This window comes from Schistocerca americana, chromosome 6 (assembly GCF_021461395.2).
Source record: "Schistocerca americana isolate TAMUIC-IGC-003095 chromosome 6, iqSchAmer2.1, whole genome shotgun sequence".
Taxonomy (NCBI): domain Eukaryota; kingdom Metazoa; phylum Arthropoda; class Insecta; order Orthoptera; family Acrididae; genus Schistocerca; species Schistocerca americana.
In genome coordinates, this window is record NC_060124.1 from 82169267 (window position 1) to 82183850 (window position 14584).

At 45.0% G+C, this 14584-nt stretch overlaps 1 pseudogene; it reads left to right on the plus strand.

Annotated features, from left to right (window-relative positions):
* Nucleotides 1-13616: 13616 nt before the first annotated feature.
* On the plus strand, nucleotides 13617-13734 carry LOC124620514 (annotated as a pseudogene).
* The last annotated feature ends 850 nt before the right edge of the window (nucleotides 13735-14584 follow it).

Consider the following 14584-nt stretch of genomic DNA (forward strand, 5'->3'; position numbering starts at 1 on the left):
ACAGTAGGTGATTATTTCTTGTGGGAGTTTATAAAAGACTCTGTCGTTACCAACGACAATGAATGAACTGAGACATCGCATAACAGCAGCTGTAACTCAAGATATGCTCGCTGCAGTGTGGGGACGATTTGAACACTGCACTGACAAATACCGTGCATAAGGGGGGCATATTGAGTACCTATGAAAAGGTGTGAAAAAAAAACTTTTTGGCAATAACAATTTGTCCATTTTATTTGGACTGTTGAGCTCCGTGGCCGTGGATAATGATATTTTACTATAAAAATACAGCGACCAGCCACTTTTTTAATGCGTTTTATTTATGCCAATATGCATTTCGGGTTTGTACCCATCTTCAGCTGGCAAATTACATGTATCTTCAGTTTCTACAGTGGTACAATCTCGACAGCAGTTTGGATGCTGCAGCTGGCATTCTCCTCTCCTTGTTTTTTCTTGGCTTTTCTTCTTTTTTGTAACAACACAAACACTTTTTGTCGCATATTTTACACAGGTAAAGTGCGTTAAAAAGATGGCTCTGAGCACTACGGGACTCAACTGCTGAGGTCGTAAGTCCCCTAGAACTTAGAACTACTTAAACCTAACTAACCTAAGGACAACACACACATCAATGCCCGAGGCAGGATTCGAACCTGCGACTGTAGCGGTCGCGCGGTTCCAGACTGTAGCGCCAGAACCGCTCGGCCACCAGCGGCCGGCACACTGCGTTACCCGCCATGTTGTCGACGTCTAGAGTCGAGCATGAACAATTCCAAGAAACAGGTTGCTCGTGTAAAGGCAAATCGCCGAGTTGTCCCGGAGTGTCTGACACAGACGTCGAACGCATCCGCCATAGTTTCAAAAGGAGTCCGCAGAAATCCGTTCGTACCTTCTTTTCTCACGGTTGGAGACTGATTCTAACGACTTTATTTGCCAAGGGAATAGGGCACCGCCACACTGGCATCTGAAAAAAGCGGGAATTTTTAAGTCAAAGTGTTCCTGAACGTTAGATTGATCGCACTTGACTAAATGTTTCAGCTTTATATTACTGGCCTCCAAGGTCACCGGACCTGGCAGTAGGTGATTATTTCTTGTGGGAGTTTATAAAAGACGCTGTTTATGTGCCTCCGTTACCAACAACAATGAATGAACTGAGACATCGCATAACAGCAGCTGTGGAAGCTGTAAATCAAGATATGCTCGCTGCAGTGTGGGCCGGGGTGGCCGAGCGGTTCTAGGCGCTACAGTCTGGAACCGCGCGACCGTTACGGTCGCAGGTTCGAATCCTGCCTCGGGCGTGGATGTGTGTGATGGCCTTAGGTTAGTTAGGTTTAAGTAGTTCTAACTTCTAGGGGACTGATGACCTTAGAAGTTAAGTCCCATAGTGCTCAGAGCCATTTGAACCATTTTTTTGTTGTTGTTACAAAAAAGAAGAAAAGCCAAGATAAACAAGGAGAGGTGAATGCCAGCTGCAGCATCCAAACTGCTGTCGAGATTGTACCACTGTAGAAACTGAAGATACATGTAATTTGCCAGCTGAAGATGGGTGCAAACCCGAAATGCATATTGGCATAAATAAAACGCATTAAAAAAGTGGCTGGTCGCTGTATTTTTATAGTAAAAAAAAAAAACTTTTTGGATTTCCCGTTCATCAATAAATCATTGTATATGTTTATTAGTTTCAGAAATATAGACGTGCCAAATCGGATGATTCTTTTTGATACACCGTGTGGAACTTACTGTACGTCTAGTCCACGTTCCCTACGCTTTCCTTGGTTCGTGAGGGAGGGAACGGAAGATGCTGGCCAGGGGTTACGACCCCTGCCCAGTTTCTCTCAACCCTCCCTTCCTACACTAGGAAGGTTCCTTTGCACAAAAAGTAAAAAAAGATCCAGTTTCAAGTCACGGCCTTGACACATATTTTAATTCATCACTTCAGCTTCTTTCCTTATCGAAGTGTCCCCGCAGTTCATCAGTGTTATGGGCCGCACCACTCTGAACCGCCCAAGCAAAGTTTACCGTACGAATAACGTTTCACAGCCTCTGGCTGTCTTTTTGTGGAAGGCCCTTTTCTTCTGCGAAATTGTAACCTGTTTCACGCGGGTTGGCCGTGAACGCCGGTGGCAATGGCCTTTGCCGCGATTAAGCACGCGTGCGTTCGCCGGTGCTGGCACGTCGCCCAGCGCCTTCAGCGGTGATCGGGCGCGCTACGCACCAGGAATTCCCTTACGTGCCGCTACGCACGCGCCTTCCCGGAAGGTGGATACCCCCGTGTCAGAGCTGCACGCTGCAACTTTTTCTAATCCACTGCCTCAGTGCCACTGCCGCCTCCTGGCGTTGCACTGGTCACGTCCACGCGATGAAGGCCATCAGCTTCGTGTCATCTTACAGGTGAGCACACTGTTTCAAGGTAATAAGAACCACATACACGCGTACTTCGCTTCATGCTCTTACGATACACAACTAGATATTTATTCCGACGAAGTAGTGCATGCTGTCGACAGGCGATGTCAAACTGATTCAGTATTACCAGATTTTCAGAAGGCTTTTGATATCGTTCCTCACAGTCGATTTCTAATCAAACTGCGTGCTTATGGAGTATCGCTTCAGTTGTGCGACTGGATTCTTCATTTCCTGTCAGGAAGGTCACAGTTCGAAGTAACTGACGGAAAATCTTCGAGTGATACAGAATACACTACTGGCCATTAAAATTGCGACACCACGAATATGACGTGCTGCAGACGCGAAGTTTACCCGATAGGAAGAAGATGCTGTGATATGCAAATGATTAGCTTTTCAGAGCATTCACACAAGGTTGGCGCCGGTGGCGACACCTACAACGTGCTGACATGAGGAAAGTTTCCAACCGATTTCTCATACACAAACAGCAGTTGACCGGCGTTGCTTGGTGAAACGTTGTTGTGATGCCTCGTGTAAGGAGGAGAAATGCGTACCATCACGTTTCCGACTTTGATAAAGGTCGTATTGTAGCCTATCGCGATCGCGGTTTATCGTAACGCGACATTGCTGCTCGCGTTGGTCGAGATCCAATGACTGTTAGCAGAATATGGAAACAGTGAGTTCAGAAGGATAATACGGAACGCCGTGCTGGATCCCAACGGCCTCGTATCACTAGCACTCTTGGTGACAGACATCTTATGTGCAGGGCTGTAACGGATCGTGCAGCCACGTCTCGATCCCTGAGTCAGCCGGCAGCTGTGGCCGAGCGGTACTAGGCGCTTCAGTCCGGAACCGCGCTGCTGCTACGGTCGCAGGTTCGAATCCTGCCTGGGGCATGGATGGGTGTGATGTCCTTAGGTTAGCTAGGTTTAAGTAGTTCTAAGTCTAGGGGACTGATGACTTCAGATGTTAAGTCCCATCGTGCTTAGAGCCATTTGAACCATTTTTTTGATCTCTGAGTCAACAGATTGGGACGTTTGCAAGGCAACAACCATCTGTACGAACAGTTCTACGAAGTTTGCAGCAGCATGGACTATCAGCTCGGAGACCATGGCTGCGGTTACCCCTGACGCTGCATCACAGACAGGAGCGCCTGCGATGGTATACTCAACGTCGAACCTGGGTGCACGAATGGCAAAACGTCATTTTTTCGGATGAATCCAAGTTCTGTTTACAGCATCATGGTGGTCGCATCCGTGTTTGGCGACATCGCGGTGAACGCATATTGGAAGCGTGTATTCGTCATCGCTATACTGGCGTATCACCCGGCGTGAGGGTATGGGGTGCCATTGGTTACACGTCTCGGTCACGTCTTGTTAGCATTGACGGCACTTTGAACAGTGGACGTTACATTTCAGATGTGTTACGACCCGTGGCTCTACCCTTCATTCGATCCCTGCGAAACCCAACATTTCAGCAGGATAATGCACGACCGCATGTTGCTGGTCCTGTACGGGCCTTTCTGGATACAGAAAATGTTCGACCGCTGCCATGGCCAGGACATTCTCCTGATCTCTCACCAATTGAAAACGTCTGGTCAATGGTGGCCGAGCAACTGGCTCGTCACAATACGCCAGTCACTAATCTTGATGAACTGTGGTATTGTGTTGAAGCTGCATGGCAGTTGTATCTGTACATGCCATCCAAGCTCTGTTTGACTCAATGCCCAGGCGTATCAGGGCCGTTATTACGGCTAGAGGTGGTTGTTCTGGGTACTGATTTCTCAGGATCTATGCACCCAAATTTCGTGAAAATGTACTCACATGTCAGTTGTAGTATAATATATTTGTCCAATGAATACCCGTTTATCATCTGCATTTCTTCTTGGTGTAACAATTTTAATGGCCAGTAGCGTAATATCTGGCTTTACCCAAGGAAGTTTTATAGCCCCCCTGCTGTTCCTGATCTATACAGGATGAGTTACCTAAAACTTACACCTAGATATTGCGGATACTGCTATTAATATTCGATTTTCACTGAATGAATTAGTAGTCAGTGGCTTGTATTGTTTGCCAGTCAACAGATTGTACTAATAGTAAGAAAGTGTATTTTCTGTACAAACATACGCTTTTTAAATGGAACAATGCCTATTGCCGGCCGGACTGGCCGAGCGGTTCTAGGCACTTCAGTCTGGAACCGCGTGACCGTTACGGTCCTAGGTTCGAATCCTGCCTCGGGCATGGATGTGTGTGCTGTCCTTAGGTTAGTTTTAGTTAGGTTTAAGTAGTTCTAAGTTCTAGAGGACTGCTGACCTCAGAAGTTAAGTCCCATATTGCTCAGAGCCATTCGAAGCATTTGAATAATGCCTATTGACATTAACAAACTAAAAGTGGGGTAAATTAGAATGTCAGTGGTGTTTGCTGCAGGATTCTAGTGAGAGTCGTTTGCGAGATATCGTATTTTGAAAAGATTCGACACCGACACTTCTTTGTGCCGTTCAACCCGCAGATTTGTTAGGTACAATGTTGTTATGTGCTTCTCTGATTCGATTGCGACTTCCTAGGCAGTTAGTGTATGACAGTCCAAGCAATAGGTTGTGCGTGGACGATGAGTTATACAAGTGCAGGAGAAGCCGACATGCTCATGGTGTACGGAAAGTGTGGGAAGAATGCAGTTCGTTCTTGTCGGTGTGTGCAACAAGGTATCCCATTAGACGTCAGCTATCTCGGCAGTTATCTATCAACCTCTTGAATCAGTTACGTGTAAGTGGTAGTGTAAACCTAGAGAACGTAACAGAAGGAAACAAGTGGCAACAATAGAGGGGAAAATGTTCTTCTTGCTGTTGCAGCTGAACCGCACGTTAGCTCCTGTTCAATCGCACGAGGAAGCGGTATGAGTCAGGCAAGTGTCCTACGTATTCACCATCGGCAGAGGTCCCATCGCTACCACATCTCTCTCGAACAACAGCTGCATGGGAATGATTATGAGGATCGTGTTAACTTCCGTACATGGGCATTAAGACAGGACACTCTAGGTGTATCATGTTTATTGTTTAGTAATGAAGCCACATTTACCAACAATTGCTAGGTAAATCTCTGATACATGCGCTATTGGTCCGTTGACAATCCCCGTTGGCTCCTTCAGGTAGAGCGTTGGTGTCGATGGGGTGTAAACGTGTGCACATGGGCATTAAGACAGGATACTCTAGATGTATCGTGTATATTATTTAGTAATAAAGCCACATTTACCAACAATGGCCAGGTAAATCTGTGATACATGCGCTATTGGTCCGTTGACAATCACTGTTGGCTCTTTCAGGTGGAGCGTTGGTGTCGATGGGGTGTAAACGTGTGCACATGGGCATTAAGACAGGATACTCTAGATGTATCGTGTATATTATTTAGTAATGAAGCCACATTTACCAACAATGGCCAGGTAAATCTGTGATACATGCGCTATTGGTCCGTTGACAATCACTGTTGGCTCTTTCAGGTGGAGCGTTGGTGTCGATGGGGTGTAAACGTGTGCACATGGGCATTAAGACAGGATACTCTAGATGTATCGTGTATATTGTTTAGTAATGAAGCCACATTTACCAACCATGGCCAGGTAAATCTCTGATACATGCGCTATTGGTCCGTTGACAATCCCCGTTGGCTCCTTCAGGTGGAGCGTCGGCGTCGATGGGGTGTATACGTGTGCACATGGACATTAAGACAGGATACTCTAGATGTATCGTGTATATTATTTAGTAATAAAGCCACATTTACCAACAATGGCCAGGTAAATCTGTGATACATGCGCTATTGGTCCGTTGACAATCACTGTTGGCTCTTTCAGGTGGAGCGTTGGTGTCGATGGGGTGTAAACGTGTGCACATGGGCATTAAGACAGGATACTCTAGATGTATCGTGTATATTATTTAGTAATGAAGCCACATTTACCAACAATGGCCAGGTAAATCTGTGATACATGCGCTATTGGTCCGTTGACAATCACTGTTGGCTCTTTCAGGTGGAGCGTTGGTGTCGATGGGGTGTAAACGTGTGCACATGGGCATTAAGACAGGATACTCTAGATGTATCGTGTATATTGTTTAGTAATGAAGCCACATTTACCAACAATGGCCAGGTAAATCTGTGATACATGCGCTATTGGTCCGTTAACAATCACTGTTGGCTCCTTCAGGTGGAGGGTTGGTGTCGATGGGGTGTAAACGTGTGCACATGGGCATTAAGACAGGATACTCTAGATGTATCGTGTATATTGTTTAGTAATGAAGCCACATTTACCAACAATGGCCAGGTAAATCTGTGATACATGCGCTATTGGTCCGTTAACAATCACTGTTGGCTCCTTCAGGTGGAGCGTTGGTGTCGATGGGGTGTAAACGTGTGCACATGGGCATTAAGACAGGATACTCTAGATGTATCGTGTATATTGTTTAGTAATGAAGCCACATTTACCAACAATGGCCAGGTAAATCTGTGATACATGCGCTATTGGTCCGTTGACAATCACTGTTGGCTCTTTCAGGTGGAGCGTTGGTGTCGATGGGGTGTAAACGTGTGCACATGGGCATTAAGACAGGATACTCTAGATGTATCGTGTATATTGTTTAGTAATGAAGCCACATTTACCAACAATGGCCAGGTAAATCTGTGATACATGCGCTATTGGTCCGTTAACAATCACTGTTGGCTCCTTCAGGTGGAGCGTTGGTGTCGATGGGGTGTAAACGTGTGCACATGGGCATTAAGACAGGATACTCTAGATGTATCGTGTATATTGTTTAGTAATGAAGCCACATTTACCAACAATGGCCAGGTAAATCTGTGATACATGCGCTATTGGTCCGTTGACAATCACTGTTGGCTCTTTCAGGTGGAGCGTTGGTGTCGATGGGGTGTAAACGTGTGCACATGGGCATTAAGACAGGATACTCTAGATGTATCGTGTATATTATTTAGTAATGAAGCCACATTTACCAACAATGGCCAGGTAAATCTGTGATACATGCGCTATTGGTCCGTTGACAATCACTGTTGGCTCTTTCAGGTGGAGCGTTGGTGTCGATGGGGTGTAAACGTGTGCACATGGGCATTAAGACAGGATACTCTAGATGTATCGTGTATATTATTTAGTAATGAAGCCACATTTACCAACAATGGCCAGGTAAATCTGTGATACATGCGCTATTGGTCCGTTGACAATCACTGTTGGCTCTTTCAGGTGGAGCGTTGGTGTCGATGGGGTGTAAACGTGTGCACATGGGCATTAAGACAGGATACTCTAGATGTATCGTGTATATTGTTTAGTAATGAAGCCACATTTACCAACAATGGCCAGGTAAATCTGTGATACATGCGCTATTGGTCCGTTAACAATCACTGTTGGCTCCTTCAGGTGGAGCGTTGGTGTCGATGGGGTGTAAACGTGTGCACATGGGCATTAAGACAGGATACTCTAGATGTATCGTGTATATTGTTTAGTAATGAAGCCACATTTACCAACAATGGCCAGGTAAATCTGTGATACATGCGCTATTGGTCCGTTAACAATCACTGTTGGCTCCTTCAGGTGGAGCGTTGGTGTCGATGGGGTGTAAACGTGTGCACATGGGCATTAAGACAGGATACTCTAGATGTATCGTGTATATTATTTAGTAATGAAGCCACATTTACCAACAATGGCCAGGTAAATCTGTGATACATGCGCTATTGGTCCGTTGACAATCACTGTTGGCTCTTTCAGGTGGAGCGTTGGTGTCGATGGGGTGTAAACGTGTGCACATGGGCATTAAGACAGGATACTCTAGATGTATCGTGTATATTGTTTAGTAATGAAGCCACATTTACCAACAATGGCCAGGTAAATCTGTGATACATGCGCTATTGGTCCGTTAACAATCACTGTTGGCTCCTTCAGGTGGAGCGTTGGTGTCGATGGGGTGTAAACGTGTGCACATGGGCATTAAGACAGGATACTCTAGATGTATCGTGTATATTGTTTAGTAATGAAGCCACATTTACCAACCATGGCCAGGTAAATCTCTGATACATGCGCTATTGGTCCGTTGACAATCCCCGTTGGCTCCTTCAGGTGGAGCGTCGGCGTCGATGGGGTGTATACGTGTGCACATGGACATTAAGACAGGATACACTAGATGTATCGTGTATATTGTTTATTAATGAAGCCACATTTACCAACCATGGCCAGGTAAATCTGTGATACATGCGCTATTGGTCCGTTGACAATCCCCGTTGGCTCCTTCAGGTGGAGCGCCAGCGTCGATGGGGTGTAAACGTGTGCACATGGGCATTAAGACAGGATACACTAGATGTATCGTGTATATTGTTTAGTAATGAAGCCACATTTACCAACCATTGCCAGGTAAATCTCTGATACATGCGCTATTGGTCAGTTGACAATCGCTGTTGGCTCTTTCAGGTGGAGCGTCGGCGTCAATGGGATGTAAACGTGTGTACATGGGCATTAAGACAGGATACTCTAGATGTATCGTGTATATTGTTTATTAATGAAGCCACATTTACCAACCATGGCCAGGCAAATCTGTGATACATGCGCTATTGGTCCGTTGACAATCCCCGTTGGCTCCTTCAGGTGGAGCGCCAGCGTCGATGGGGTGTAAACGTGTGCACATGGGCATTAAGACAGGATACACTAGATGTATCGTGTATATTGTTTAGTATTGAAGCCACATTTACCAACCATGGCCAGGTAAATCTCTGATACATGCGCTATTGGTCCGTTGACAATCCCCGTTGGCTCCTTCAGGTGGAGCGTCGGCGTCGATGGGGTGTAAACGTGTGCACATGGGCATTAAGACAGGATACACTAGATGTATCGTGTATATTGTTTATTAATGAAGCCACATTTACCAACCATGGCCAGGTAAATCTGTGATACATGCGCTATTGGTCCGTTGACAATCCCCGTTGGCTCCTTCAGGTGGAGCGCCAGCGTCGATGGGGTGTAAACGTGTGCACATGGGCATTAAGACAGGATACACTAGATGTATCGTGTATATTGTTTAGTATTGAAGCCACATTTACCAACCATGGCCAGGTAAATCTCTGATACATGCGCTATTGGTCCGTTGACAATCCCCGTTGGCTCCTTCAGGTGGAGCGTCGGCGTCGATGGGGTGTAAACGTGTGCACATGGGCATTAAGACAGGATACACTAGATGTATCGTGTATATTGTTTATTAATGAAGCCACATTTACCAACCATGGCCAGGTAAATCTGTGATACATGCGCTATTGGTCCGTTGACAATCCCCGTTGGCTCCTTCAGGTGGAGCGCCAGCGTCGATGGGGTGTAAACGTGTGCACATGGGCATTAAGACAGGATACACTAGATGTATCGTGTATATTGTTTAGTAATGAAGCCACATTTACCAACCATTGCCAGGTAAATCTCTGATACATGCGCTATTGGTCAGTTGACAATCGCTGTTGGCTCTTTCAGGTGGAGCGTCGGCGTCAATGGGATGTAAACGTGTGCACATGGGCATTAAGACAGGATACTCTAGATGTATCGTGTATATTGTTTAGTAATGAAGCCACATTTACCAACAATGGCCAGGTAAATCTCTGATACATGAGCTATTGGTCCGTTGACAATCCACGTTGGTTCCTTCAGGTGGAGTGTCGGCGTTGTTGGGGTGTAAACGTGTGCACCTGGGCATTAAGACAGGATACTCTAGATGTATCGTGTATATTGTTTAGTAGTGAAGCCACATTTACCAACCATGGCCAGGTAAATCTCTGATACATGAGCTATTGGTCTGTTGACAATTCCCGTTGGTTCCTTCAGGTGGAGTGTCGGCGTCGATGGGGTGTAAACGTGTGCACATGGGCATTAAGACAGGATACTCTAGATGTATCGTGTATATTGTTTATTAATGAAGCCACATTTACCAACCATGGCCAGGTAAATCTCTGATACATGCTCTATTGGTCCATTGACAATCCCCATTGGCTCCTTCAGGTGGAGCGTCAGCGTCGATGGGGTGTAAACTTGTGGTGTGGGATAATGAACCATCAACTCATAGGCCCGTTTTTCATAAACGGAGCGCTGAAAGCGCACAAGTATCGCAGCCTTCTAATGGACTTCTTCCACGGGTGCTACAAGACATTCCTCTTCAGAGTAGAAGAAACCTTTGGTGCCAACATGATAGCCGTCCAGCCCACAATGCTCGAAGCACTACAACATGTCTTTACGAATTGTTTCCATATCGTTGGTTTGGACGCAGATGATCTGTACCTCGGCCGATGCGTTCCCCGGATTTGACTCCAGTAGCCTTTTTTCTATGTGCAAAGCTGAAAGACGCTGTCTACACTTGATATACAACAACGAATTACTGCAGTGTGATCGGACTTCTTCCCAGAATTGCTGGCGCGTGTGCAGCGGTCGTTCCATACCAGACTGGAAGTGTGTGTTGTCGCTGGCGGTGATCATTTTGAACACAAAATGCGATGGTCAATTGTTTCGTTACTGGACAGGGTCCACATAATTAGTGTATTAACTTGTGTTGTCCTTTAGTGTGTGCTACCACAGGTAATACAGAAGTGTCGGTCTGGAAACTTTTTAAAATACGGTATCTCGTAAACAATTAGCACTAGAATCCTGCAACAAACACCACTGACATTCTAATTTACACTACGTTCAGTCTGTTTATGTCAGTAGGTATAGTTCTATTTAAAAAAAGTGTTTGTCTGCACAAATAGCACTTTCCAAATTTTGTTACACTGTTGATTTGCTTATAATACGAGCTCCTGGCTGTCAACCTATTCTGTTGAAACCACACATCAATAGCACTTTCCATTTCCACAATATTTTCGGTGCAATTTTTAGGTGATTCACCCTGTATAAAGGATTTAGGAGACAATCTCAGCAGCCCTACGTCATTTACCGCCTAGTAAAGTCATCAGACGATCAAAATCAATTGCAAAATGATTTAGACACGATAGCTATAAGGTGCCAAAATTATCTGTAAATGATGGAAAGTTTGAAGTCGCCCACACGAGTATTAAAAGAAATCCACTAAATTTCGCTTATACGACAAATCACGCAAATCTAAAGGTTGTGAAATGAACTAAATACTTAGGGACTACTGTGACAAATAACTTGACATGGAACTAATTTTGTGGGAAAGCGAACCAAAACTACGACTTTTTGGCAGGAGACTGATGCAGCAGGTCAACTGAAGAGAGTGCCTACACTAGGCTCGGCCGTCCTCTTTTGGAGTATCGCTATGCGTTATGGTGTCCTTACTAGATAGGATTAAAGGAGAACATCGATAAAGTTCAAAGAAGGTCAGCACGTTTTATATTATCGAGAAATAGGGAAGAGAGTGTCACGGACATTACACAGGATTTTGGGTGGACATAATTAAAACAAAGGCGTTTTTCGTTTCAATCACCTACTTTCTCCTCCAAATGCGAAAATATTTTGTTGACATCAACTTACATAGGGAAACGTTCATCATAATAAAATAAGGGAGATCAGAGCTCGCACCAGAAAAATGGAAGTGTTTGTTTTTCCTGCTCTCTTTTCGAGAGTGAACTAACAGAGAATGATTGTGAAAATGCTTCGAAGCGCTCTCTGCCAGGCACTTAAGTGTTATGTGTAAAGTAGCGATGTAGATGTCGATGTAGGTGTAGGTGTAGAGTCTGTATTTTCGGTGCTGAAGGAACGCTGCACCTTCTAAAATAATTTCTCTATCGTTCTATGAGGGCGTGCTGGACATGACTCTGAAATTTTTATGTAAAAACATTTAAAGCTTTTTAAAATAAAACAAACGTTTTTAACATTCTACATCTTTATTCTTCATGTCTTCATAATTATTTCTTAATGTTGTTACCCTGGTGACGAACACGTTCCTTCCAATGAGAGGCCAGTTTGTTGATACCGTCACTGTAGAACTTTGGCTCTGCTGACGGATCCACAATGTCCCAGTGCTTACATTGCTTCATCACTATAAAAGTGAAGTCCTCGAAGGTGTTCTTTAAGTTTCGGAAATATATGAAAATCGAATGGGGCCAGGTCGGAACTGTATGGAGAATGATCGATGACAGTAACCCCAAGGCGTCGGATTGTTGCAGATGTCTCAGCGCTCGTGTGTGGTGTGGCATTGTCGTCCTGACGGATAGGGTGCTCCATATGTGAACGAACTCTTCAAATTCTAAACTCGATTACACCGGCGTAATTACGGAGCGCACCGCCATTCTACATACTACAATTCGGGGCCCTCTAGAAAAAGAGGGCTGCAAATATGTAGACATGAAGAACAGAGATGAAGAACTGCCACATAAAAAATTCTGAGGTATTACTCTCAAGCACGCCCTCGTGTAAATGTCTGCCATGTAACGGTTTCCTCATCCGAGGAAAGAGGAAGAAGTCATTGAGTATCATGTTAAAAAACGGGACTGAGGCAAAATATGATAGCCCAAAGAAGCAGTTGGTATGACTGTGTCCTGTGCAGGACGTGCTGGGACATTGTCGAGAAGCAGAAACATGTCTTTGAACTGCTTTTACAACGTATCGTCTTGGGCGGTACCTGTGACACGCCATCGGGATACTGTGCTAGAATACTCATGCGAGCCGGCCGCGGTGGTCTAGCGGTTCTAGGCGCTCAGTGCGGAATCGCGCGACTGCTACGGTCGCAGGTTCGACTGCCTCGGGCATGGATGTGCGTGATGTCCCTAGGTTAGTTAGGTTGAAGTAGTTCTAAGTCCTACGGGACTGATGACCACAGATGTTAAGTCCCATAGTGCTCAGAGCCATTTAAACCATTTTTACTCATGCGACGGTTAACCAGTTACGAGCATACTCTGTTAGCACCACATCGCGACAGTCCTGAAAAACACTCGGCATGACTTTTTCCTGCGATGGTTGGGTCTTCACATTTTTGGCATGAGTGAATCCACGTGATTCCTCTACTTGCTTTGCTCGTTCATGATGATGAGACTGGATTAACCTTATACACCAGCAACATTCCAAGAATCGCATAATTCATTGGGCCGTCTTTGTCATTCGCTCCTTACTTATACAGGATGTAATGGGTCAGATACTTTCATTGGCGATCGAGAACGCTGCACTGAACAACATTTCATCAATATTTACTTCATTTGCAGACTAATAATTATAGCTATTAGGAATAGTATGTTTTAGGTTGGTTAACAAGTGCAAGTGCCAGCGGCCTTGCCGCAGTGGTAACACCAGTTCCCGTCAGATCACCGAAGTTAAGCGCTGTCGGGCTGGGCTAGCACTGGGATGGGCGACCATCCAGTCTGCCGAGCGCTGTTGGCAAGTGGGGTGCACCCAGCAATTGTGAGGCAAACTGGGGAGCTACTTGATTTAAAAGTAGCGACTCCGGTCTCATACGGCCGGGAGAGCGGTGTGCTGACCACATACCCCTCCATATCCAAATCCAGTGACGTCTGTGGGCTGAGGATGACACGGTGGTCGGTCGGTACCGTTAGGCCTTCATGGCCTGTTCGGGCGGAGTTTAGCTTAGTTTTAATACGTGCAAGTACATAGGGTAAGAGCAAGCCATTGCTGCTTATTTTCCCTTTGGGCAGCAGATCAGGTGTTGAAGTGCGGGCACATGATGCGAAATGGCTAGCCTCTACTGAAAGTTATAGCCCACTTAGTGTTGCAGTTACAACCAAGCAGAAAACATCAGGTAGTAAATCATGTGATGTGCATGTGGAAAAATTGTTCGATGCAGAGAAAAACAACCAATTCTCTGATCTGTGTACATATTAAGATAATACATATTAAAGAATCTGCACTTACACCCATTACACCCCATACGTTCGGTAAACCATTTCAATGAATCGAAGTGATAAGGAATGGGTCCCCAGTATGTGTGTACATAATAGAGTTAACGTTACTGAACATATTACTTTTAGTCCTACAAGTGCAACTGTACTTAAAAACTAAGTTTATTTATTTATTTTTTCAGTCTACCAACCTGTAAATAAAAATTTACGTTACTGAGCAAATGATAAAAAATTTTTGTTATTGCATATTCGACTGCTTTTTGAGTCACTGGCAACATAATAGTTAGTAATGTAAGTCATTTTTCTCTTTAGTGTGGTAGATATGGACATAACTAATCTTCTCAAATTGTGATGGATTACTTACGACAAATTTC